Source organism: Eucyclogobius newberryi, unplaced genomic scaffold (assembly GCF_026437365.1).
Source record: "Eucyclogobius newberryi isolate DKJ021-1_F unplaced genomic scaffold, fEucNew1.0.hap1 SCAF_68, whole genome shotgun sequence".
In the NCBI taxonomy this organism is placed as follows: domain Eukaryota; kingdom Metazoa; phylum Chordata; class Actinopteri; order Gobiiformes; family Gobiidae; genus Eucyclogobius; species Eucyclogobius newberryi.
In genome coordinates, this window is record NW_027316367.1 from 353788 (window position 1) to 377093 (window position 23306).

At 39.6% G+C, this 23306-nt stretch overlaps 13 non-coding genes across 13 annotated transcripts; all 13 read right to left on the reverse strand.

Annotated features, from left to right (window-relative positions):
- Positions 1–1800: 1800 nt before the first annotated feature.
- trnam-cau (transfer RNA methionine (anticodon CAU)) lies at positions 1801–1873 on the reverse strand. Its single transcript has one exon. It is a non-coding gene; the product is annotated as a tRNA-Met (tRNA).
- A 1636-nt stretch (positions 1874–3509) lies between these two features.
- Positions 3510–3582, reverse strand: trnam-cau (transfer RNA methionine (anticodon CAU)). The gene has a single exon. It is a non-coding gene; the product is annotated as a tRNA-Met (tRNA).
- A 1635-nt stretch (positions 3583–5217) lies between these two features.
- trnam-cau (transfer RNA methionine (anticodon CAU)) lies at positions 5218–5290 on the reverse strand. Its single transcript has one exon. It is a non-coding gene; the product is annotated as a tRNA-Met (tRNA).
- A 1636-nt stretch (positions 5291–6926) lies between these two features.
- Positions 6927–6999, reverse strand: trnam-cau (transfer RNA methionine (anticodon CAU)). Its single transcript has one exon. It is a non-coding gene; the product is annotated as a tRNA-Met (tRNA).
- A 1652-nt stretch (positions 7000–8651) lies between these two features.
- On the reverse strand, positions 8652–8724 carry trnam-cau (transfer RNA methionine (anticodon CAU)). The gene has a single exon. It is a non-coding gene; the product is annotated as a tRNA-Met (tRNA).
- Positions 8725–10359: 1635 nt separating this feature from the next.
- On the reverse strand, positions 10360–10432 carry trnam-cau (transfer RNA methionine (anticodon CAU)). Its single transcript has one exon. It is a non-coding gene; the product is annotated as a tRNA-Met (tRNA).
- A 1635-nt stretch (positions 10433–12067) lies between these two features.
- On the reverse strand, positions 12068–12140 carry trnam-cau (transfer RNA methionine (anticodon CAU)). Its single transcript has one exon. It is a non-coding gene; the product is annotated as a tRNA-Met (tRNA).
- A 1652-nt stretch (positions 12141–13792) lies between these two features.
- Positions 13793–13865, reverse strand: trnam-cau (transfer RNA methionine (anticodon CAU)). The gene has a single exon. It is a non-coding gene; the product is annotated as a tRNA-Met (tRNA).
- A 1635-nt stretch (positions 13866–15500) lies between these two features.
- Positions 15501–15573, reverse strand: trnam-cau (transfer RNA methionine (anticodon CAU)). The gene has a single exon. It is a non-coding gene; the product is annotated as a tRNA-Met (tRNA).
- Positions 15574–17209: 1636 nt separating this feature from the next.
- On the reverse strand, positions 17210–17282 carry trnam-cau (transfer RNA methionine (anticodon CAU)). Its single transcript has one exon. It is a non-coding gene; the product is annotated as a tRNA-Met (tRNA).
- Positions 17283–18934: 1652 nt separating this feature from the next.
- trnam-cau (transfer RNA methionine (anticodon CAU)) lies at positions 18935–19007 on the reverse strand. Its single transcript has one exon. It is a non-coding gene; the product is annotated as a tRNA-Met (tRNA).
- Positions 19008–20642: 1635 nt separating this feature from the next.
- trnam-cau (transfer RNA methionine (anticodon CAU)) lies at positions 20643–20715 on the reverse strand. The gene has a single exon. It is a non-coding gene; the product is annotated as a tRNA-Met (tRNA).
- A 1635-nt stretch (positions 20716–22350) lies between these two features.
- On the reverse strand, positions 22351–22423 carry trnam-cau (transfer RNA methionine (anticodon CAU)). Its single transcript has one exon. It is a non-coding gene; the product is annotated as a tRNA-Met (tRNA).
- Between the last annotated feature and the right edge of the window lie 883 nt (positions 22424–23306).

Here is a 23306-nt window from a genome sequence, read left to right on the forward strand (position 1 = left end):
GAAAGCTGTTTGTGTTTTTAAAGCTTCTTTTTTCGGCATTTCATGGTAAAAGAGAAAACTGGTGTCTAGAAACAAAGCCACGTGTGAGGATTGAACTCATGACCTTCAGATTATGAGACTGGCGCGCTGCCTACTACGCTAACGAGGCCACAAGCACCATTGACACCTGAGTTCTTGTGATTTTACTTTAACCTGTGGATTTGAGATCTATTGTAAAATTGTAAAAAAAAATATTCATTTGTTGTCATTTGGACACTGTTTTTTAGAAAAACAAGACGTTCCACTCTCATCCAAGAGTCATTCTCAATATAGGGATCGAGTCTGGGAACATCTATTCCTTTCTGAGTAATCCTACCAGTGACACCTGAGTTGTTGTCTTTTTACTTTCACCTGTGGATTTTAAATCTATTGTAAAATTGTAAGAAAAAATACTCACTTGTTGTCATTTGGACACTGTTTTTTAGAAAAACAAGACGTTCCACTCTCATCCAAGAGTCATTCTCAATATGCGGATCGAGTCTGGGAACATCTATTCCTTTCTGAGTAATCCCACCGGGCGGAACCTCCTGATAAAGGGTGTTTGCAGTTTCACTTGAAACTGCTCTTCCTTTTATCTTAACAGCCCTGTAATTGGCTATCAAAATCCTACTTTAAACTGACTGTCGCTCCCTGATCCCTGATTCGCATCGGAATGGCCAGGGCTTCCCCCGCCCCATGGCTTCAAAACGCCATCATACATGACCAATCATACAAGCAATCTTAAAGATCTTAAAGTATCTTAAAGCTCCATTTCAATCAAAAGAGGGCTTCACATTTTAACAAAGATGGCTTCCTTATCTCCTCTTTCAAACCATCTCTTCTCCCTGCTTAGAATTCTCTCCTCACTGTCCTTAAAAGAGTGGTTTGTGGCTTTAAGATGAAGATGCACAGCACTCTGTGGTACTGAATTTGCGTGCTTTCTGTGCTGATAAAGCCTCTTGTGCAGTGGCTGTTTTGTCTCACCTATATACTACTCTTTACAACGTTCTTCACTGCATTGGATAGAAAACACTAGATTGTTCTGTTTTTGTGTCGGCATCTTGTCCTTAGGGTGGACCAGTTTTTGTCTTAAAGTGTTGTCTGCTTTAAAAAAGACGGGAAGTTTGTGTTGTCTAAAGATTCTTTGCAGTTTTCCAGACAGTCCCAAGACATAAGTGTTGGAGACAACACTTCTTCTTGGTTCTGTTTCCTTTGGTCCCTTTTTTGCTACTTTTTTGTCCTCTTCACTTTGCTAAGAGCCCAAGCAGGGTAACCACTGACTGAGAGGGCTTTCCAGATGCTTTTTCCTCCTTCCTCTTGTTTTGTTTTTTCTACTATTAAAAAGTACACCAAACAATTATGGTACAGACATTACCCACAATTTCAACCCTACAAACTCTGGACACATGTTTACGACTTGTTTAAAGAGGTTTTGAGTTAAATCAAGACCATATACAAAGTTAGCTTGTGACAAGTTCGCTTGTGACAAGTTAGCTTGTGACAAGTTTTATTTGAACATGTTTCTCTCTTTTCTCCGTCCTGTGTTTCCGTAGAGGTAATTTTTCACTGTAATTTCAAACATTGCTTAGAGCAAGTACCCCTGAACTAAACGATCCTTGTCTGTATATTTGTAAGATAAAAAAGTTGTCAGCTTTAAAGCAGGAATATGCCAGGAGTTTTTTTCTGGGTTTAAATGTGTCGATGCGTGAAAGCTGTTTGTGTTTTTAAAGCTTCTTTTTTCGGCGTTTCATGGTAAACGAGAAAAGTGGTGTCTAGAAACTATGCCCCGTGTGAGAATTGAACTCACGACCTTCAGATTATGAGACTGACGCGCTGCCTACTGCACTAACGAGGCCACAAGCACCATTGACACCTGAGTTGTTGTCATTTTACTTTAACCTGTGGATTTGAGATCTATTGTAAAATTGTAAAAAAAAATATTCATTTGTTGTCATTTGGACACTGTTTTTTAGAAAAACAAGACGTTCCACTCTCATCCAAGAGTCATTCTCAATATAGGGATCGAGTCTGGGAACATCTATTCCTTTCTGAGTAATCCTACCAGTGACACCTGAGTTGTTGTCTTTTTACTTTCACCTGTGGATTTTAAATCTATTGTAAAATTGTAAAAAAAAATACTCACTTGTTGTCATTTGGATACTGTTTTTTAGAAAAACAAGACGTTCTACTCTCATCCAAAAGTCATTCTCAATATGCGGATCGAGTCTGGGAACATCTATTCCTTTCTGAGTAATCCCACCGGGCGGAACCTCCTGATAAAGGGTGTTTGCAGTTTCACTTGAAACTGCTCTTCCTTGTATCTTAACAGCCCTGTAATTGGCTATCAAAATCCTACTTTAAACTGACTGTCGCTCCCTCATCCCTGATTCGCATCGGAATGGCCAGGGCTTCCCCCGCCCCATGGCTTCAAAACGCCATCATACATGACCAATCATACAAGCAATCTTAAAGATCTTAAAGTATCTTAAAGCTCCATTTCAATCAAAAGAGGGCTTCACATTTTAACAAAGATGGCTTCCTTATCTCCTCTTTCAAACCATCTCTTCTCCCTGCTTAGAATTCTCTCCTCACTGTCCTTAAAAGAGTGGTTTGTGGCTTTAAGATGAAGATGCACAGCACTCTGTGGTACTGAATTTGCGTGCTTTCTGTGCTGATAAAGCCTCTTGTGCAGTGGCTGTTTTGTCTCACCTATATACCACTCTTTACAACGTTCTTCACTGCATTGGATGGAAAACACTAGATTGTTCTGTTTTTGTGTCGGCATCTTGTCCTTAGGGTGGACCAGTTTTTGTCCTAAAGTGTTGTCTGCTTTAAAAAAGACGGGAAGTTCGTGTTGTCTAAAGATTCTTTGCAGTTTTCCAGACAGTCCCAAGACATAAGTGTTAGAGACAACACTTCTTCTTGGTTCTGTTTCCTTTGGTCCCTTTTTTGCTACTTTTTTGTTCTCTTCACTTTGCTAAGAGCCCAAGCAGGGTAACCACTGACTGAGAGGGCTTTCCAGATGCTTTTTCCTCCTTCCTCTTGTTTTGTTTTTTCTACTATTAAAAAGTACACCAAACAATTATGGTACAGACATTACCCACAATTTCAACCCTACAAACTCTGGACACAGGTTTACGACTTGTTTAAAGAGGTTTTGAGTTAAATCAAGACCATATACAAAGTTAGCTTGTGACAAGTTAGCTTGTGACAAGTTTTATTTGAACATGCGTCTCTCTTTTCTCCGTCCTGTGTTTCCGTAGAGGTAATTTTTCACTGTAATTTCAAACATTGCTTAGAGCAAGTACCCCTGAACTAAACGATCCTTGTCTGTATATTTGTGAGATAAAAAAGTTGTCGGCTTTAAAGCAGGAATATGCCAGGAGTTTTTTTCTGGGTTTAATGTGTCGATGCGTGAAAGCTGTTTGTGTTTTTAAAGCTTCTTTTTTCGGCGTTTCATGGTAAAAGAGAAAACTGGTGTCTAGAAACAAAGCCACGTGTGAGGATTGAACCCACGACCTTCAGATTATGAGACTGACGCGCTGCCTACTACGCTAACGAGGCCACAAGCGCCATTGACACCTGAGTTCTTGTGATTTTACTTTAACCTGTGGATTTGAGATCTATTGTAAAATTGTAAAAAAAAATATTCATTTGTTGTCATTTGGACACTGTTTTTTAGAAAAACAAGACGTTCCACTCTCATCCAAGAGTCATTCTCAATATAGGGATCGAGTCTGGGAACATCTATTCCTTTCTGAGTAATCCTAGCAGTGACACCTGAGTTGTTGTCTTTTTACTTTCACCTGTGGATTTTAAATCTATTGTAAAATTGTAAAAAAAATACTCACTTGTTGTCATTTGGACACTGTTTTTTAGAAAAACAAGACGTTCCACTCTCATCCAAGAGTCATTCTCAATATGCGGATCGAGTCTGGGAACATCTATTCCTTTCTGAGTAATCCCACCGGGCGGAACCTCCTGATAAAGGGTGTTTGCAGTTTCACTTGAAACTGCTCTTCCTTGTATCTTAACAGCCCTGTAATTGGCTATCAAAATCCTACTGTAAACTGACTGTCGCTCCCTCATCCCTGATTCGCATCGGAATGGCCAGGGCTTCCCCCGCCCCATGGCTTCAAAACGCCATCATACATGACCAATCATACAAGCAATCTTAAAGATCTTAAAGTATCTTAAAGCTCCATTTCAATCAAAAGAGGTTTTCACATTTTAACAAAGATGGCTTCCTTAGCTCCTCTTTCAAACCATCTCTTCTCCCTGCTTAGAATTCTCTCCTCACTGTCCTTAAAAGAGTGGTTTGTGGCTTTAAGATGAAGATGCACAGCACTCTGTGGTACTGAATTTGCGTGCTTTCTGTGCTGATAAAGCCTCTTGTGCAGTGGCTGTTTTGTCTCACCTATATACCACTCTTTACAACGTTCTTCACTGCATTGGATAGAAAACACTAGATTGTTCTGTTTTTGTGTCGGCATCTTGTCCTTAGGGTGGACCAGTTTTTGTCTTAAAGTGTTGTCTGCTTTAAAAAAGACGGGAAGTTCGTGTTGTCTAAAGATTCTTTGCAGTTTTCCAGACAGTCCCAAGACATAAGTGTTAGAGACAACACTTCTTCTTGGTTCTGTTTCCTTTGGTCCCTTTTTTGCTACTTTTTTGTCCTCTTCACTTTGCTAAGAGCCCAAGCAGGGTAACCACTGACTGAGAGGGCTTTCCAGATGCTTTTTCCTCCTTCCTCTTGTTTTGTTTTTTCTACTATTAAAAAGTACACCAAACAATTATGGTACAGACATTACCCACAATTTCAACCATACAAACTCTGGACACATGTTTACGACTTGTTTAAAGAGGTTTTGAGTTAAATCAAGACCATATACAAAGTTAGCTTGTGACAAGTTCGCTTGTGACAAGTTTTATTTGAACATGCGTCTCTCTTTTCTCCGTCCTGTGTTTCCGTAGAGGTAATTTTTCACTGTAATTTCAAACATTGCTTAGAGCAAGTACCCCTGAACTAAACGATCCTTGTCTGTATATTTGTGAGATAAAAAAGTTGTCGGCTTTAAAGCAGGAATATGCCAGGAGTTTTTTTCTGGGTTTAATGTGTCGATGCGTGAAAGCTGTTTGTGTTTTTAAAGCTTCTTTTTTCGGCGTTTCATGGTAAAAGAGAAAACTGGTGTCTAGAAACAATGCCCCGTGTGAGGATTGGACTCACGACCTTCAGATTATGAGACTGACGCGCTGCCTACTACGCTAACGAGGCCACAAGCACCATTGACACCTGAGTTGTTGTGATTTTACTTTAACCTGTGGATTTGAGATTTATTGTAAAATTGTAAAAAAAAATATTCATTTGTTGTCATTTGGACACTGTTTTTTAGAAAAACAAGACGTTCCACTCTCATCCAAGAGTCATTCTCAATATAGGGATCGAGTCTGGGAACATCTATTCCTTTCTGAGTAATCCTAGCAGTGACACCTGAGTTGTTGTCTTTTTACTTTCACCTGTGGATTTTAAATCTATTGTAAAATTGTAAAAAAAAATACTCACTTGTTGTCATTTGGACACTGTTTTTTAGAAAAACAAGACGTTCCACTCTCATCCAAGAGTCATTCTCAATATGCGGATCGAGTCTGGGAACATCTATTCCTTTCTGAGTAATCCCACCGGGCGGAACCTCCTGATAAAGGGTGTTTGCAGTTTCACTTGAAACTGCTCTTCCTTGTATCTTAACAGCCCTGTAATTGGCTATCAAAATCCTACTGTAAACTGACTGTCGCTCCCTCATCCCTGATTCGCATCGGAATGGCCAGGGCTTCCCCCGCCCCATGGCTTCAAAACGCCATCATACATGACCAATCATACAAGCAATCTTAAAGATCTTAAAGTATCTTAAAGCTCCATTTCAATCAAAAGAGGTTTTCACATTTTAACAAAGATGGCTTCCTTAGCTCCTCTTTCAAACCATCTCTTCTCCCTGCTTAGAATTCTCTCCTCACTGTCCTTAAAAGAGTGGTTTGTGGCTTTAAGATGAAGATGCACAGCACTCTGTGGTACTGAATTTGCGTGCTTTCTGTGCTGATAAAGCCTCTTGTGCAGTGGCTGTTTTGTCTCACCTATATACCACTCTTTACAACGTTCTTCACTGCATTGGATAGAAAACACTAGATTGTTCTGTTTTTGTGTCGGCATCTTGTCCTTAGGGTGGACCAGTTTTTGTCTTAAAGTGTTGTCTGCTTTAAAAAAGACGGGAAGTTCGTGTTGTCTAAAGATTCTTTGCAGTTTTCCAGACAGTCCCAAGACATAAGTGTTAGAGACAACACTTCTTCTTGGTTCTGTTTCCTTTGGTCCCTTTTTTGCTACTTTTTTGTCCTCTTCACTTTGCTAAGAGCCCAAGCAGGGTAACCACTGACTGAGAGGGCTTTCCAGATGCTTTTTCCTCCTTCCTCTTGTTTTGTTTTTTCTACTATTAAAAAGTACACCAAACAATTATGGTACAGACATTACCCACAATTTCAACCCTACAAACTCTGGACACATGTTTACGACTTGTTTAAAGAGGTTTTGAGTTAAATCAAGACCATATACAAAGTTAGCTTGTGACAAGTTCGCTTGTGACAAGTTTTATTTGAACATGCGTCTCTCTTTTCTCCGTCCTGTGTTTCCGTAGAGGTAATTTTTCACTGTAATTTCAAACATTGCTTAGAGCAAGTACCCCTGAACTAAACGATCCTTGTCTGTATATTTGTGAGATAAAAAAGTTGTCGGCTTTAAAGCAGGAATATGCCAGGAGTTTTTTTCTGGGTTTAATGTGTCGATGCGTGAAAGCTGTTTGTGTTTTTAAAGCTTCTTTTTTCGGCGTTTCATGGTAAAAGAGAAAACTGGTGTCTAGAAACAAAGCCACGTGTGAGGATTGAACTCACGACCTTCAGATTATGAGACTGACGCGCTGCCTACTACGCTAACGAGGCCACAAGCGCCATTGACACCTGAGTTCTTGTGATTTTACTTTAACCTGTGGATTTGAGATCTATTGTAAAATTGTAAAAAAAAATATTCATTTGTTGTCATTTGGACACTGTTTTTTAGAAAAACAAGACGTTCCACTCTCATCCAAGAGTCATTCTCAATATAGGGATCGAGTCTGGGAACATCTATTCCTTTCTGAGTAATCCTACCAGTGACACCTGAGTTGTTGTCTTTTTACTTTCACCTGTGGATTTTAAATCTATTGTAAAATTGTAAGAAAAAATACTCACTTGTTGTCATTTGGACACTGTTTTTTAGAAAAACAAGACGTTCCACTCTCATCCAAGAGTCATTCTCAATATGCGGATCGAGTCTGGGAACATCTATTCCTTTCTGAGTAATCCCACCGGGCGGAACCTCCTGATAAAGGGTGTTTGCAGTTTCACTTGAAACTGCTCTTCCTTGTATCTTAACAGCCCTGTAATTGGCTATCAAAATCCTACTTTAAACTGACTGTCGCTCCCTGATCCCTGATTCGCATCGGAATGGCCAGGGCTTCCCCCGCCCCATGGCTTCAAAACGCCATCATACATGACCAATCATACAAGCAATCTTAAAGATCTTAAAGTATCTTAAAGCTCCATTTCAATCAAAAGAGGGCTTCACATTTTAACAAAGATGGCTTCCTTATCTCCTCTTTCAAACCATCTCTTCTCCCTGCTTAGAATTCTCTCCTCACTGTCCTTAAAAGAGTGGTTTGTGGCTTTAAGATGAAGATGCACAGCACTCTGTGGTACTGAATTTGCGTGCTTTCTGTGCTGATAAAGCCTCTTGTGCAGTGGCTGTTTTGTCTCACCTATATACTACTCTTTACAACGTTCTTCACTGCATTGGATAGAAAACACTAGATTGTTCTGTTTTTGTGTCGGCATCTTGTCCTTAGGGTGGACCAGTTTTTGTCTTAAAGTGTTGTCTGCTTTAAAAAAGACGGGAAGTTCGTGTTGTCTAAAGATTCTTTGCAGTTTTCCAGACAGTCCCAAGACATAAGTGTTAGAGACAACACTTCTTCTTGGTTCTGTTTCCTTTGGTCCCTTTTTTGCTACTTTTTTGTCCTCTTCACTTTGCTAAGAGCCCAAGCAGGGTAACCACTGACTGAGAGGGCTTTCCAGATGCTTTTTCCTCCTTCCTCTTGTTTTGTTTTTTCTACTATTAAAAAGTACACCAAACAATTATGGTACAGACATTACCCACAATTTCAACCCTACAAACTCTGGACACATGTTTACGACTTGTTTAAAGAGGTTTTGAGTTAAATCAAGACCATATACAAAGTAAGCTTGTGACAAGTTCGCTTGTGACAAATTAGCTTGTGACAAGTTTTATTTGAACATGTTTCTCTCTTTTCTCCGTCCTGTGTTTCCGTAGAGGTAATTTTTCACTGTAATTTCAAACATTGCTTAGGACAAGTACCCCTGAACTAAACGATCCTTGTCTGTATATTTGTAAGATAAAAAAGTTGTCAGCTTTAAAGCAGGAATATGCCAGGAGTTTTTTTCTGGGTTTAAATGTGTCGATGCGTGAAAGCTGTTTGTGTTTTTAAAGCTTCTTTTTTCGGCGTTTCATGGTAAACGAGAAAAGTGGTGTCTAGAAACAATGCCCCGTGTGAGGATTGAACTCACGACCATCAGATTATGAGACTGACGCGCTGCCTACTGCACTAACGAGGCCACAAGCACCATTGACACCTGAGTTGTTGTCATTTTACTTTAACCTGTGGATTTGAGATCTATTGTAAAATTGTAAAAAAAAATATTCATTTGTTGTCATTTGGACACTGTTTTTTAGAAAAACAAGACGTTCCACTCTCATCCAAGAGTCATTCTCAATATAGGGATCGAGTCTGGGAACATCTATTCCTTTCTGAGTAATCCTACCAGTGACACCTGAGTTGTTGTCTTTTTACTTTCACCTGTGGATTTTAAATCTATTGTAAAATTGTAAAAAAAAATACTCACTTGTTGTCATTTGGACACTGTTTTTTAGAAAAACAAGACGTTCTACTCTCATCCAAAAGTCATTCTCAATATGCGGATCGAGTCTGGGAACATCTATTCCTTTCTGAGTAATCCCACCGGGCGGAACCTCCTGATAAAGGGTGTTTGCAGTTTCACTTGAAACTGCTCTTCCTTGTATCTTAACAGCCCTGTAATTGGCTATCAAAATCCTACTTTAAACTGACTGTCGCTCCCTCATCCCTGATTCGCATCGGAATGGCCAGGGCTTCCCCCGCCCCATGGCTTCAAAACGCCATCATACATGACCAATCATACAAGCAATCTTAAAGATCTTAAAGTATCTTAAAGCTCCATTTCAATCAAAAGAGGGCTTCACATTTTAACAAAGATGGCTTCCTTATCTCCTCTTTCAAACCATCTCTTCTCCCTGCTTAGAATTCTCTCCTCACTGTCCTTAAAAGAGTGGTTTGTGGCTTTAAGATGAAGATGCACAGCACTCTGTGGTACTGAATTTGCGTGCTTTCTGTGCTGATAAAGCCTCTTGTGCAGTGGCTGTTTTGTCTCACCTATATACCACTCTTTACAACGTTCTTCACTGCATTGGATGGAAAACACTAGATTGTTCTGTTTTTGTGTCGGCATCTTGTCCTTAGGGTGGACCAGTTTTTGTCCTAAAGTGTTGTCTGCTTTAAAAAAGACGGGAAGTTCGTGTTGTCTAAAGATTCTTTGCAGTTTTCCAGACAGTCCCAAGACATAAGTGTTAGAGACAACACTTCTTCTTGGTTCTGTTTCCTTTGGTCCCTTTTTTGCTACTTTTTTGTCCTCTTCACTTTGCTAAGAGCCCAAGCAGGGTTACCACTGACTGAGAGGGCTTTCCAGATGCTTTTTCCTCCTTCCTCTTGTTTTGTTTTTTCTACTATTAAAAAGTACACCAAACAATTATGGTACAGACATTACCCACAATTTCAACCCTACAAACTCTGGACACAGGTTTACGACTTGTTTAAAGAGGTTTTGAGTTAAATCAAGACCATATACAAAGTTAGCTTGTGACAAGTTCGCTTGTGACAAGTTTTATTTGAACATGCGTCTCTCTTTTCTCCGTCCTGTGTTTCCGTAGAGGTAATTTTCACTGTAATTTCAAACATTGCTTAGAGCAAGTACCCCTGAACTAAACGATCCTTGTCTGTATATTTGTGAGATAAAAAAGTTGTCGGCTTTAAAGCAGGAATATGCCAGGAGTTTTTTTCTGGGTTTAATGTGTCGATGCGTGAAAGCTGTTTGTGTTTTTAAAGCTTCTTTTTTCGGCGTTTCATGGTAAAAGAGAAAACTGGTGTCTAGAAACAATGCCACGTGTGAGGATTGAACTCACGACCTTCAGATTATGAGACTAACGCGCTGCCTACTACGCTAACGAGGCCACAAGCACCATCGACACCTGAGTTCTTGTGATTTTACTTTAACCTGTGGATTTGAGATCTATTGTAAAATTGTAAAAAAAATATTCATTTGTTGTCATTTGGACACTGTTTTTTAGAAAAACAAGACGTTCCACTCTCATCCAAGAGTCATTCTCAATATAGGGATCGAGTCTGGGAACATCTATTCCTTTCTGAGTAATCCTACCAGTGACACCTGAGTTGTTGTCTTTTTACTTTCACCTGTGGATTTTAAATCTATTGTAAAATTGTAAAAAAAAATACTCACTTGTTGTCATTTGGACACTGTTTTTTAGAAAAACAAGACGTTCCACTCTCATCCAATAGTCATTCTCAATATGCGGATCGAGTCTGGGAACATCTATTCCTTTCTGAGTAATCCCACCGGGCGGAACCTCCTGATAAAGGGTGTTTGCAGTTTCACTTGAAACTGCTCTTCCTTGTATCTTAACAGCCCTGTAATTGGCTATCAAAATCCTACTTTAAACTGACTGTCGCTCCCTCATCCCTGATTCGCATCGGAATGGCCAGGGCTTCCCCCGCCCCATGGCTTCAAAACGCCATCATACATGACCAATCATACAAGCAATCTTAAAGATCTTAAAGTATCTTAAAGCTCCATTTCAATCAAAAGAGGTTTTCACATTTTAACAAAGATGGCTTCCTTAGCTCCTCTTTCAAACCATCTCTTCTCCCTGCTTAGAATTCTCTCCTCACTGTCCTTAAAAGAGTGGTTTGTGGCTTTAAGATGAAGATGCACAGCACTCTGTGGTACTGAATTTGCGTGCTTTCTGTGCTGATAAAGCCTCTTGTGCAGTGGCTGTTTTGTCTCACCTATATACCACTCTTTACAACGTTCTTCACTGCATTGGATAGAAAACACTAGATTGTTCTGTTTTTGTGTCGGCATCTTGTCCTTAGGGTGGACCAGTTTTTGTCTTAAAGTGTTGTCTGCTTTAAAAAAGACGGGAAGTTCGTGTTGTCTAAAGATTCTTTGCAGTTTTCCAGACAGTCCCAAGACATAAGTGTTAGAGACAACACTTCTTCTTGGTTCTGTTTCCTTTGGTCCCTTTTTTGCTACTTTTTTGTCCTCTTCACTTTGCTAAGAGCCCAAGCAGGGTAACCACTGACTGAGAGGGCTTTCCAGATGCTTTTTCCTCCTTCCTCTTGTTTTGTTTTTTCTACTATTAAAAAGTACACCAAACAATTATGGTACAGACATTACCCACAATTTCAACCCTACAAACTCTGGACACATGTTTACGACTTGTTTAAAGAGGTTTTGAGTTAAATCAAGACCATATACAAAGTTAGCTTGTGACAAGTTCGCTTGTGACAAGTTTTATTTGAACATGCGTCTCTCTTTTCTCCGTCCTGTGTTTCCGTAGAGGTAATTTTTCACTGTAATTTCAAACATTGCTTAGAGCAAGTACCCCTGAACTAAACGATCCTTGTCTGTATATTTGTGAGATAAAAAAGTTGTCGGCTTTAAAGCAGGAATATGCCAGGAGTTTTTTTCTGGGTTTAATGTGTCGATGCGTGAAAGCTGTTTGTGTTTTTAAAGCTTCTTTTTTCGGCGTTTCATGGTAAAAGAGAAAACTGGTGTCTAGAAACAAAGCCACGTGTGAGGATTGAACTCACGACCTTCAGATTATGAGACTGACGCGCTGCCTACTACGCTAACGAGGCCACAAGCGCCATTGACACCTGAGTTCTTGTGATTTTACTTTAACCTGTGGATTTGAGATCTATTGTAAAATTGTAAAAAAAAATATTCATTTGTTGTCATTTGGACACTGTTTTTTAGAAAAACAAGACGTTCCACTCTCATCCAAGAGTCATTCTCAATATAGGGATCGAGTCTGGGAACATCTATTCCTTTCTGAGTAATCCTACCAGTGACACCTGAGTTGTTGTCTTTTTACTTTCACCTGTGGATTTTAAATCTATTGTAAAATTGTAAGAAAAAATACTCACTTGTTGTCATTTGGACACTGTTTTTTAGAAAAACAAGACGTTCCACTCTCATCCAAGAGTCATTCTCAATATGCGGATCGAGTCTGGGAACATCTATTCCTTTCTGAGTAATCCCACCGGGCGGAACCTCCTGATAAAGGGTGTTTGCAGTTTCACTTGAAACTGCTCTTCCTTGTATCTTAACAGCCCTGTAATTGGCTATCAAAATCCTACTTTAAACTGACTGTCGCTCCCTGATCCCTGATTCGCATCGGAATGGCCAGGGCTTCCCCCGCCCCATGGCTTCAAAACGCCATCATACATGACCAATCATACAAGCAATCTTAAAGATCTTAAAGTATCTTAAAGCTCCATTTCAATCAAAAGAGGGCTTCACATTTTAACAAAGATGGCTTCCTTATCTCCTCTTTCAAACCATCTCTTCTCCCTGCTTAGAATTCTCTCCTCACTGTCCTTAAAAGAGTGGTTTGTGGCTTTAAGATGAAGATGCACAGCACTCTGTGGTACTGAATTTGCGTGCTTTCTGTGCTGATAAAGCCTCTTGTGCAGTGGCTGTTTTGTCTCACCTATATACTACTCTTTACAACGTTCTTCACTGCATTGGATAGAAAACACTAGATTGTTCTGTTTTTGTGTCGGCATCTTGTCCTTAGGGTGGACCAGTTTTTGTCTTAAAGTGTTGTCTGCTTTAAAAAAGACGGGAAGTTCGTGTTGTCTAAAGATTCTTTGCAGTTTTCCAGACAGTCCCAAGACATAAGTGTTAGAGACAACACTTCTTCTTGGTTCTGTTTCCTTTGGTCCCTTTTTTGCTACTTTTTTGTCCTCTTCACTTTGCTAAGAGCCCAAGCAGGGTAACCACTGACTGAGAGGGCTTTCCAGATGCTTTTTCCTCCTTCCTCTTGTTTTGTTTTTTCTACTATTAAAAAGTACACCAAACAATTATGGTACAGACATTACCCACAATTTCAACCCTACAAACTCTGGACACATGTTTACGACTTGTTTAAAGAGGTTTTGAGTTAAATCAAGACCATATACAAAGTAAGCTTGTGACAAGTTCGCTTGTGACAAATTAGCTTGTGACAAGTTTTATTTGAACATGTTTCTCTCTTTTCTCCGTCCTGTGTTTCCGTAGAGGTAATTTTTCACTGTAATTTCAAACATTGCTTAGGACAAGTACCCCTGAACTAAACGATCCTTGTCTGTATATTTGTAAGATAAAAAAGTTGTCAGCTTTAAAGCAGGAATATGCCAGGAGTTTTTTTCTGGGTTTAAATGTGTCGATGCGTGAAAGCTGTTTGTGTTTTTAAAGCTTCTTTTTTCGGCGTTTCATGGTAAACGAGAAAAGTGGTGTCTAGAAACAATGCCCCGTGTGAGGATTGAACTCACGACCATCAGATTATGAGACTGACGCGCTGCCTACTGCACTAACGAGGCCACAAGCACCATTGACACCTGAGTTGTTGTCATTTTACTTTAACCTGTGGATTTGAGATCTATTGTAAAATTGTAAAAAAAAATATTCATTTGTTGTCATTTGGACACTGTTTTTTAGAAAAACAAGACGTTCCACTCTCATCCAAGAGTCATTCTCAATATAGGGATCGAGTCTGGGAACATCTATTCCTTTCTGAGTAATCCTACCAGTGACACCTGAGTTGTTGTCTTTTTACTTTCACCTGTGGATTTTAAATCTATTGTAAAATTGTAAAAAAAAATACTCACTTGTTGTCATTTGGACACTGTTTTTTAGAAAAACAAGACGTTCTACTCTCATCCAAAAGTCATTCTCAATATGCGGATCGAGTCTGGGAACATCTATTCCTTTCTGAGTAATCCCACCGGGCGGAACCTCCTGATAAAGGGTGTTTGCAGTTTCACTTGAAACTGCTCTTCCTTGTATCTTAACAGCCCTGTAATTGGCTATCAAAATCCTACTTTAAACTGACTGTCGCTCCCTCATCCCTGATTCGCATCGGAATGGCCAGGGCTTCCCCCGCCCCATGGCTTCAAAACGCCATCATACATGACCAATCATACAAGCAATCTTAAAGATCTTAAAGTATCTTAAAGCTCCATTTCAATCAAAAGAGGGCTTCACATTTTAACAAAGATGGCTTCCTTATCTCCTCTTTCAAACCATCTCTTCTCCCTGCTTAGAATTCTCTCCTCACTGTCCTTAAAAGAGTGGTTTGTGGCTTTAAGATGAAGATGCACAGCACTCTGTGGTACTGAATTTGCGTGCTTTCTGTGCTGATAAAGCCTCTTGTGCAGTGGCTGTTTTGTCTCACCTATATACCACTCTTTACAACGTTCTTCACTGCATTGGATGGAAAACACTAGATTGTTCTGTTTTTGTGTCGGCATCTTGTCCTTAGGGTGGACCAGTTTTTGTCCTAAAGTGTTGTCTGCTTTAAAAAAGACGGGAAGTTCGTGTTGTCTAAAGATTCTTTGCAGTTTTCCAGACAGTCCCAAGACATAAGTGTTAGAGACAACACTTCTTCTTGGTTCTGTTTCCTTTGGTCCCTTTTTTGCTACTTTTTTGTCCTCTTCACTTTGCTAAGAGCCCAAGCAGGGTTACCACTGACTGAGAGGGCTTTCCAGATGCTTTTTCCTCCTTCCTCTTGTTTTGTTTTTTCTACTATTAAAAAGTACACCAAACAATTATGGTACAGACATTACCCACAATTTCAACCCTACAAACTCTGGACACAGGTTTACGACTTGTTTAAAGAGGTTTTGAGTTAAATCAAGACCATATACAAAGTTAGCTTGTGACAAGTTCGCTTGTGACAAGTTTTATTTGAACATGCGTCTCTCTTTTCTCCGTCCTGTGTTTCCGTAGAGGTAATTTTCACTGTAATTTCAAACATTGCTTAGAGCAAGTACCCCTGAACTAAACGATCCTTGTCTGTATATTTGTGAGATAAAAAAGTTGTCGGCTTTAAAGCAGGAATATGCCAGGAGTTTTTTTCTGGGTTTAATGTGTCGATGCGTGAAAGCTGTTTGTGTTTTTAAAGCTTCTTTTTTCGGCGTTTCATGGTAAAAGAGTAAACTGGTGTCTAGAAACAATGCCACGTGTGAGGATTGAACTCACGACCTTCAGATTATGAGACTAACGCGCTGCCTACTACGCTAACGAGGCCACAAGCACCATCGACACCTGAGTTCTTGTGATTTTACTTTAACCTGTGGATTTGAGATCTATTGTAAAATTGTAAAAAAAAATATTCATTTGTTGTCATTTGGACACTGTTTTTTAGAAAAACAAGACGTTCCACTCTCATCCAAGAGTCATTCTCAATATAGGGATCGAGTCTGGGAACATCTATTCCTTTCTGAGTAATCCTACCAGTGACACCTGAGTTGTTGTCTTTTTACTTTCACCTGTGGATTTTAAATCTATTGTAAAATTGTAAAAAAAAATACTCACTTGTTGTCATTTGGACACTGTTTTTTAGAAAAACAAGACGTTCCACTCTCATCCAATAGTCATTCTCAATATGCGGATCGAGTCTGGGAACATCTATTCCTTTCTGAGTAATCCCACCGGGCGGAACCTCCTGATAAAGGGTGTTTGCAGTTTCACTTGAAACTGCTCTTCCTTGTATCTTAACAGCCCTGTAATTGGCTATCAAAATCCTACTTTAAACTGACTGTCGCTCCCTCATCCCTGATTCGCATCGGAATGGCCAGGGCTTCCCCCGCCCCATGGCTTCAAAACGCCATCATACATGACCAATCATACAAGCAATCTTAAAGATCTTAAAGTATCTTAAAGCTCCATTTCAATCAAAAGAGGTTTTCACATTTTAACAAAGATGGCTTCCTTAGCTCCTCTTTCAAACCATCTCTTCTCCCTGCTTAGAATTCTCTCCTCACTGTCCTTAAAAGAGTGGTTTGTGGCTTTAAGATGAAGATGCACAGCACTCTGTGGTACTGAATTTGCGTGCTTTCTGTGCTGATAAAGCCTCTTGTGCAGTGGCTGTTTTGTCTCACCTATATACCACTCTTTACAACGTTCTTCACTGCATTGGATAGAAAACACTAGATTGTTCTGTTTTTGTGTCGGCATCTTGTCCTTAGGGTGGACCAGTTTTTGTCTTAAAGTGTTGTCTGCTTTAAAAAAGACGGGAAGTTCGTGTTGTCTAAAGATTCTTTGCAGTTTTCCAGACAGTCCCAAGACATAAGTGTTAGAGACAACACTTCTTCTTGGTTCTGTTTCCTTTGGTCCCTTTTTTGCTACTTTTTTGTCCTCTTCACTTTGCTAAGAGCCCAAGCAGGGTAACCACTGACTGAGAGGGCTTTCCAGATGCTTTTTCCTCCTTCCTCTTGTTTTGTTTTTTCTACTATTAAAAAGTACACCAAACAATTATGGTACAGACATTACCCACAATTTCAACCCTACAAACTCTGGACACATGTTTACGACTTGTTTAAAGAGGTTTTGAGTTAAATCAAGACCATATACAAAGTTAGCTTGTGACAAGTTCGCTTGTGACAAGTTTTATTTGAACATGCGTCTCTCTTTTCTCCGTCCTGTGTTTCCGTAGAGGTAATTTTTCACTGTAATTTCAAACATTGCTTAGAGCAAGTACCCCTGAACTAAACGATCCTTGTCTGTATATTTGTGAGATAAAAAAGTTGTCGGCTTTAAAGCAGGAATATGCCAGGAGTTTTTTTCTGGGTTTAATGTGTCGATGCGTGAAAGCTGTTTGTGTTTTTAAAGCTTCTTTTTTCGGCGTTTCATGGTAAAAGAGAAAACTGGTGTCTAGAAACAAAGCCACGTGTGAGGATTGAACTCACGACCTTCAGATTATGAGACTGACGCGCTGCCTACTACGCTAACGAGGCCACAAGCGCCATTGACACCTGAGTTCTTGTGATTTTACTTTAACCTGTGGATTTGAGATCTATTGTAAAATTGTAAAAAAAAATATTCATTTGTTGTCATTTGGACACTGTTTTTTAGAAAAACAAGACGTTCCACTCTCATCCAAGAGTCATTCTCAATATAGGGATCGAGTCTGGGAACATCTATTCCTTTCTGAGTAATCCTACCAGTGACACCTGAGTTGTTGTCTTTTTACTTTCACCTGTGGATTTTAAATCTATTGTAAAATTGTAAGAAAAAATACTCACTTGTTGTCATTTGGACACTGTTTTTTAGAAAAACAAGACGTTCCACTCTCATCCAAGAGTCATTCTCAATATGCGGATCGAGTCTGGGAACATCTATTCCTTTCTGAGTAATCCCACCGGGCGGAACCTCCTGATAAAGGGTGTTTGCAGTTTCACTTGAAACTGCTCTTCCTTGTATCTTAACAGCCCTGTAATTGGCTATCAAAATCCTACTTTAAACTGACTGTCGCTCCCTGATCCCTGATTCGCATCGGAATGGCCAGGGCTTCCCCCGCCCCATGGCTTCAAAACGCCATCATACATGACCAATCATACAAGCAATCTTAAAGATCTTAAAGTATCTTAAAGCTCCATTTCAATCAAAAGAGGGCTTCACATTTTAACAAAGATGGCTTCCTTATCTCCTCTTTCAAACCATCTCTTCTCCCTGCTTAGAATTCTCTCCTCACTGTCCTTAAAAGAGTGGTTTGTGGCTTTAAGATGAAGATGCACAGCACTCTGTGGTACTGAATTTGCGTGCTTTCTGTGCTGATAAAGCCTCTTGTGCAGTGGCTGTTTTGTCTCACCTATATACTACTCTTTACAACGTTCTTCACTGCATTGGATAGAAAACACTAGATTGTTCTGTTTTTGTGTCGGCATCTTGTCCTTAGGGTGGACCAGTTTTTGTCTTAAAGTGTTGTCTGCTTTAAAAAAGACGGGAAGTTCGTGTTGTCTAAAGATTCTTTGCAGTTTTCCAGACAGTCCCAAGACATAAGTGTTAGAGACAACACTTCTTCTTGGTTCTGTTTCCTTTGGTCCCTTTTTTGCTACTTTTTTGTCCTCTTCACTTTGCTAAGAGCCCAAGCAGGGTAACCACTGACTGAGAGGGCTTTCCAGATGCTTTTTCCTCCTTCCTCTTGTTTTGTTTTTTCTACTATTAAAAAGTACACCAAACAATTATGGTACAGACATTACCCACAATTTCAACCCTACAAACTCTGGACACATGTTTACGACTTGTTTAAAGAGGTTTTGAGTTAAATCAAGACCATATACAAAGTAAGCTTGTGACAAGTTCGCTTGTGACAAATTAGCTTGTGACAAGTTTTATTTGAACATGTTTCTCTCTTTTCTCCGTCCTGTGTTTCCGTAGAGGTAATTTTTCACTGTAATTTCAAACATTGCTTAGGACAAGTACCCCTGAACTAAACGATCCTTGTCTGTATATTTGTAAGATAAAAAAGTTGTCAGCTTTAAAGCAGGAATATGCCAGGAGTTTTTTTCTGGGTTTAAATGTGTCGATGCGTGAAAGCTGTTTGTGTTTTTAAAGCTTCTTTTTTCGGCGTTTCATGGTAAACGAGAAAAGTGGTGTCTAGAAACAATGCCCCGTGTGAGGATTGAACTCACGACCTTCAGATTATGAGACTGACGCGCTGCCTACTGCACTAACGAGGCCACAAGCACCATTGACACCTGAGTTGTTGTCATTTTACTTTAACCTGTGGATTTGAGATCTATTGTAAAATTGTAAAAAAAAATATTCATTTGTTGTCATTTGGACACTGTTTTTTAGAAAAACAAGACGTTCCACTCTCATCCAAGAGTCATTCTCAATATAGGGATCGAGTCTGGGAACATCTATTCCTTTCTGAGTAATCCTACCAGTGACACCTGAGTTGTTGTCTTTTTACTTTCACCTGTGGATTTTAAATCTATTGTAAAATTGTAAAAAAAAATACTCACTTGTTGTCATTTGGACACTGTTTTTTAGAAAAACAAGACGTTCTACTCTCATCCAAAAGTCATTCTCAATATGCGGATCGAGTCTGGGAACATCTATTCCTTTCTGAGTAATCCCACCGGGCGGAACCTCCTGATGAAGGGTGTTTGCAGTTTCACTTGAAACTGCTCTTCCTTGTATCTTAACAGCCCTGTAATTGGCTATCAAAATCCTACTTTAAACTGACTGTCGCTCCCTCATCCCTGATTCGCATCGGAATGGCCAGGGCTTCCCCCGCCCCATGGCTTCAAAACGCCATCATACATGACCAATCATACAAGCAATCTTAAAGATCTTAAAGTATCTTAAAGCTCCATTTCAATCAAAAGAGGGCTTCACATTTTAACAAAGATGGCTTCCTTATCTCCTCTTTCAAACCATCTCTTCTCCCTGCTTAGAATTCTCTCCTCACTGTCCTTAAAAGAGTGGTTTGTGGCTTTAAGATGAAGATGCACAGCACTCTGTGGTACTGAATTTGCGTGCTTTCTGTGCTGATAAAGCCTCTTGTGCAGTGGCTGTTTTGTCTCACCTATATACCACTCTTTACAACGTTCTTCACTGCATTGGATGGAAAACACTAGATTGTTCTGTTTTTGTGTCGGCATCTTGTCCTTAGGGTGGACCAGTTTTTGTCCTAAAGTGTTGTCTGCTTTAAAAAAGACGGGAAGTTCGTGTTGTCTAAAGATTCTTTGCAGTTTTCCAGACAGTCCCAAGACATAAGTGTTAGAGACAACACTTCTTCTTGGTTCTGTTTCCTTTGGTCCCTTTTTTGCTACTTTTTTGTCCTCTTCACTTTGCTAAGAGCCCAAGCAGGGTTACCACTGACTGAGAGGGCTTTCCAGATGCTTTTTCCTCCTTCCTCTTGTTTTGTTTTTTCTACTATTAAAAAGTACACCAAACAATTATGGTACAGACATTACCCACAATTTCAACCCTACAAACTCTGGACACAGGTTTACGACTTGTTTAAAGAGGTTTTGAGTTAAATCAAGACCATATACAAAGTTAGCTTGTGACAAGTTCGCTTGTGACAAGTTTTATTTGAACATGCGTCTCTCTTTTCTCCGTCCTGTGTTTCCGTAGAGGTAATTTTCACTGTAATTTCAAACATTGCTTAGAGCAAGTACCCCTGAACTAAACGATCCTTGTCTGTATATTTGTGAGATAAAAAAGTTGTCGGCTTTAAAGCAGGAATATGCCAGGAGTTTTTTTCTGGGTTTAATGTGTCGATGCGTGAAAGCTGTTTGTGTTTTTAAAGCTTCTTTTTTCGGCGTTTCATGGTAAAAGAGAAAACTGGTGTCTAGAAACAATGCCACGTGTGAGGATTGAACTCACGACCTTCAGATTATGAGACTAACGCGCTGCCTACTACGCTAACGAGGCCACAAGCACCATCGACACCTGAGTTCTTGTGATTTTACTTTAACCTGTGGATTTGAGATCTATTGTAAAATTGTAAAAAAAAATATTCATTTGTTGTCATTTGGACACTGTTTTTTAGAAAAACAAGACGTTCCACTCTCATCCAAGAGTCATTCTCAATATAGGGATCGAGTCTGGGAACATCTATTCCTTTCTGAGTAATCCTACCAGTGACACCTGAGTTGTTGTCTTTTTACTTTCACCTGTGGATTTTAAATCTATTGTAAAATTGTAAAAAAAAATACTCACTTGTTGTCATTTGGACACTGTTTTTTAGAAAAACAAGACGTTCCACTCTCATCCAATAGTCATTCTCAATATGCGGATCGAGTCTGGGAACATCTATTCCTTTCTGAGTAATCCCACCGGGCGGAACCTCCTGATAAAGGGTGTTTGCAGTTTCACTTGAAACTGCTCTTCCTTGTATCTTAACAGCCCTGTAATTGGCTATCAAAATCCTACTTTAAACTGACTGTCGCTCCCTCATCCCTGATTCGCATCGGAATGGCCAGGGCTTCCCCCGCCCCATGGCTTCAAAACGCCATCATACATGACCAATCATACAAGCAATCTTAAAGATCTTAAAGTATCTTAAAGCTCCATTTCAATCAAAAGAGGTTTTCACATTTTAACAAAGATGGCTTCCTTATCTCCTCTTTCAAACCATCTCTTCTCCCTGCTTAGAATTCTCTCCTCACTGTCCTTAAAAGAGTGGTTTGTGGCTTTAAGATGAAGATGCACAGCACTCTGTGGTACTGAATTTGCGTGCTTTCTGTGCTGATAAAGCCTCTTGTGCAGTGGCTGTTTTGTCTCACCTATATACCACTCTTTACAACGTTCTTCACTGCATTGGATGGAAAACACTAGATTGTTCTGTTTTTGTGTCGGCATCTTGTCCTTAGGGTGGACCAGTTTTTGTCTTAAAGTGTTGTCTGCTTTAAAAAAGACGGGAAGTTCGTGTTGTCTAAAGATTCTTTGCAGTTTTCCAGACAGTCCCAAGACATAAGTGTTAGAGACAACACTTCTTCTTGGTTCTGTTTCCTTTGGTCCCTTTTTTGCTACTTTTTTGTCCTCTTCACTTTGCTAAGAGCCCAAGCAGGGTTACCACTGACTGAGAGGGCTTTCCAGATGCTTTTTCCTCCTTCCTCTTGTTTTGTTTTTTCTACTATTAAAAAGTACACCAAACAATTATGGTACAGACATTACCCACAATTTCAACCCTACAAACTCTGGACACATGTTTACGACTTGTTTAAAGAGGTTTTGAGTTAAATCAAGACCATATACAAAGTTAGCTTGTGACAAGTTCGCTTGTGACAAGTTTTATTTGAACATGCGTCTCTCTTTTCTCCGTCCTGTGTTTCCGTAGAGGTAATTTTCACTGTAATTTCAAACATTGCTTAGAGCAAGTACCCCTGAACTAAACGATCCTTGTCTGTATATTTGTGAGATAAAAAAGTTGTCGGCTTTAAAGCAGGAATATGCCAGGAGTTTTTTTCTGGGTTTAATGTGTCGATGCGTGAAAGCTGTTTGTGTTTTTAAAGCTTCTTTTTTCGGCGTTTCATGGTAAAAGAGAAAACTGGTGTCTAGAAACAATGCCACGTGTGAGGATTGAACTCACGACCTTCAGATTATGAGACTAACGCGCTGCCTACTACGCTAACGAGGCCACAAGCACCATCGACACCTGAGTTCTTGTGATTTTACTTTAACCTGTGGATTTGAGATCTATTGTAAAATTGTAAAAAAAAATATTCATTTGTTGTCATTTGGACACTGTTTTTTAGAAAAACAAGACGTTCCACTCTCATCCAAGAGTCATTCTCAATATAGGGATCGAGTCTGGGAACATCTATTCCTTTCTGAGTAATCCTACCAGTGACACCTGAGTTGTTGTCTTTTTACTTTTACCTGTGGATTTTAAATCTATTGTAAAATTGTAAAAAAAAATACTCACTTGTTGTCATTTGGACACTGTTTTTTAGAAAAACAAGACGTTCCACTCTCATCCAATAGTCATTCTCAATATGCGGATCGAGTCTGGGAACATCTATTCCTTTCTGAGTAATCCCACCGGGCAGAACCTCCTGATAAAGGGTGTTTGCAGTTTCACTTGAAACTGCTCTTCCTTGTATCTTAACAGCCCTGTAATTGGCTATCAAAATCCTACTTTAAACTGACTGTCGCTCCCTCATCCCTGATTCGCATCGGAATGGCCAGGGCTTCCCCCGCCCCATGGCTTCAAAACGCCATCATACATGACCAATCATACAAGCAATCTTAAAGATCTTAAAGTATCTTAAAGCTCCATTTCAATCAAAAGAGGGCTTCACATTTTAACAAAGATGGCTTCCTTATCTCCTCTTTCAAACCATCTCTTCTCCCTGCTTAGAATTCTCTCCTCACTGTCCTTAAAAGAGTGGTTTGTGGCTTTAAGATGAAGATGCACAGCACTCTGTGGTACTGAATTTGCGTGCTTTCTGTGCTGATAAAGCCTCTTGTGCAGTGGCTGTTTTGTCTCACCTATATACTACTCTTTACAACGTTCTTCA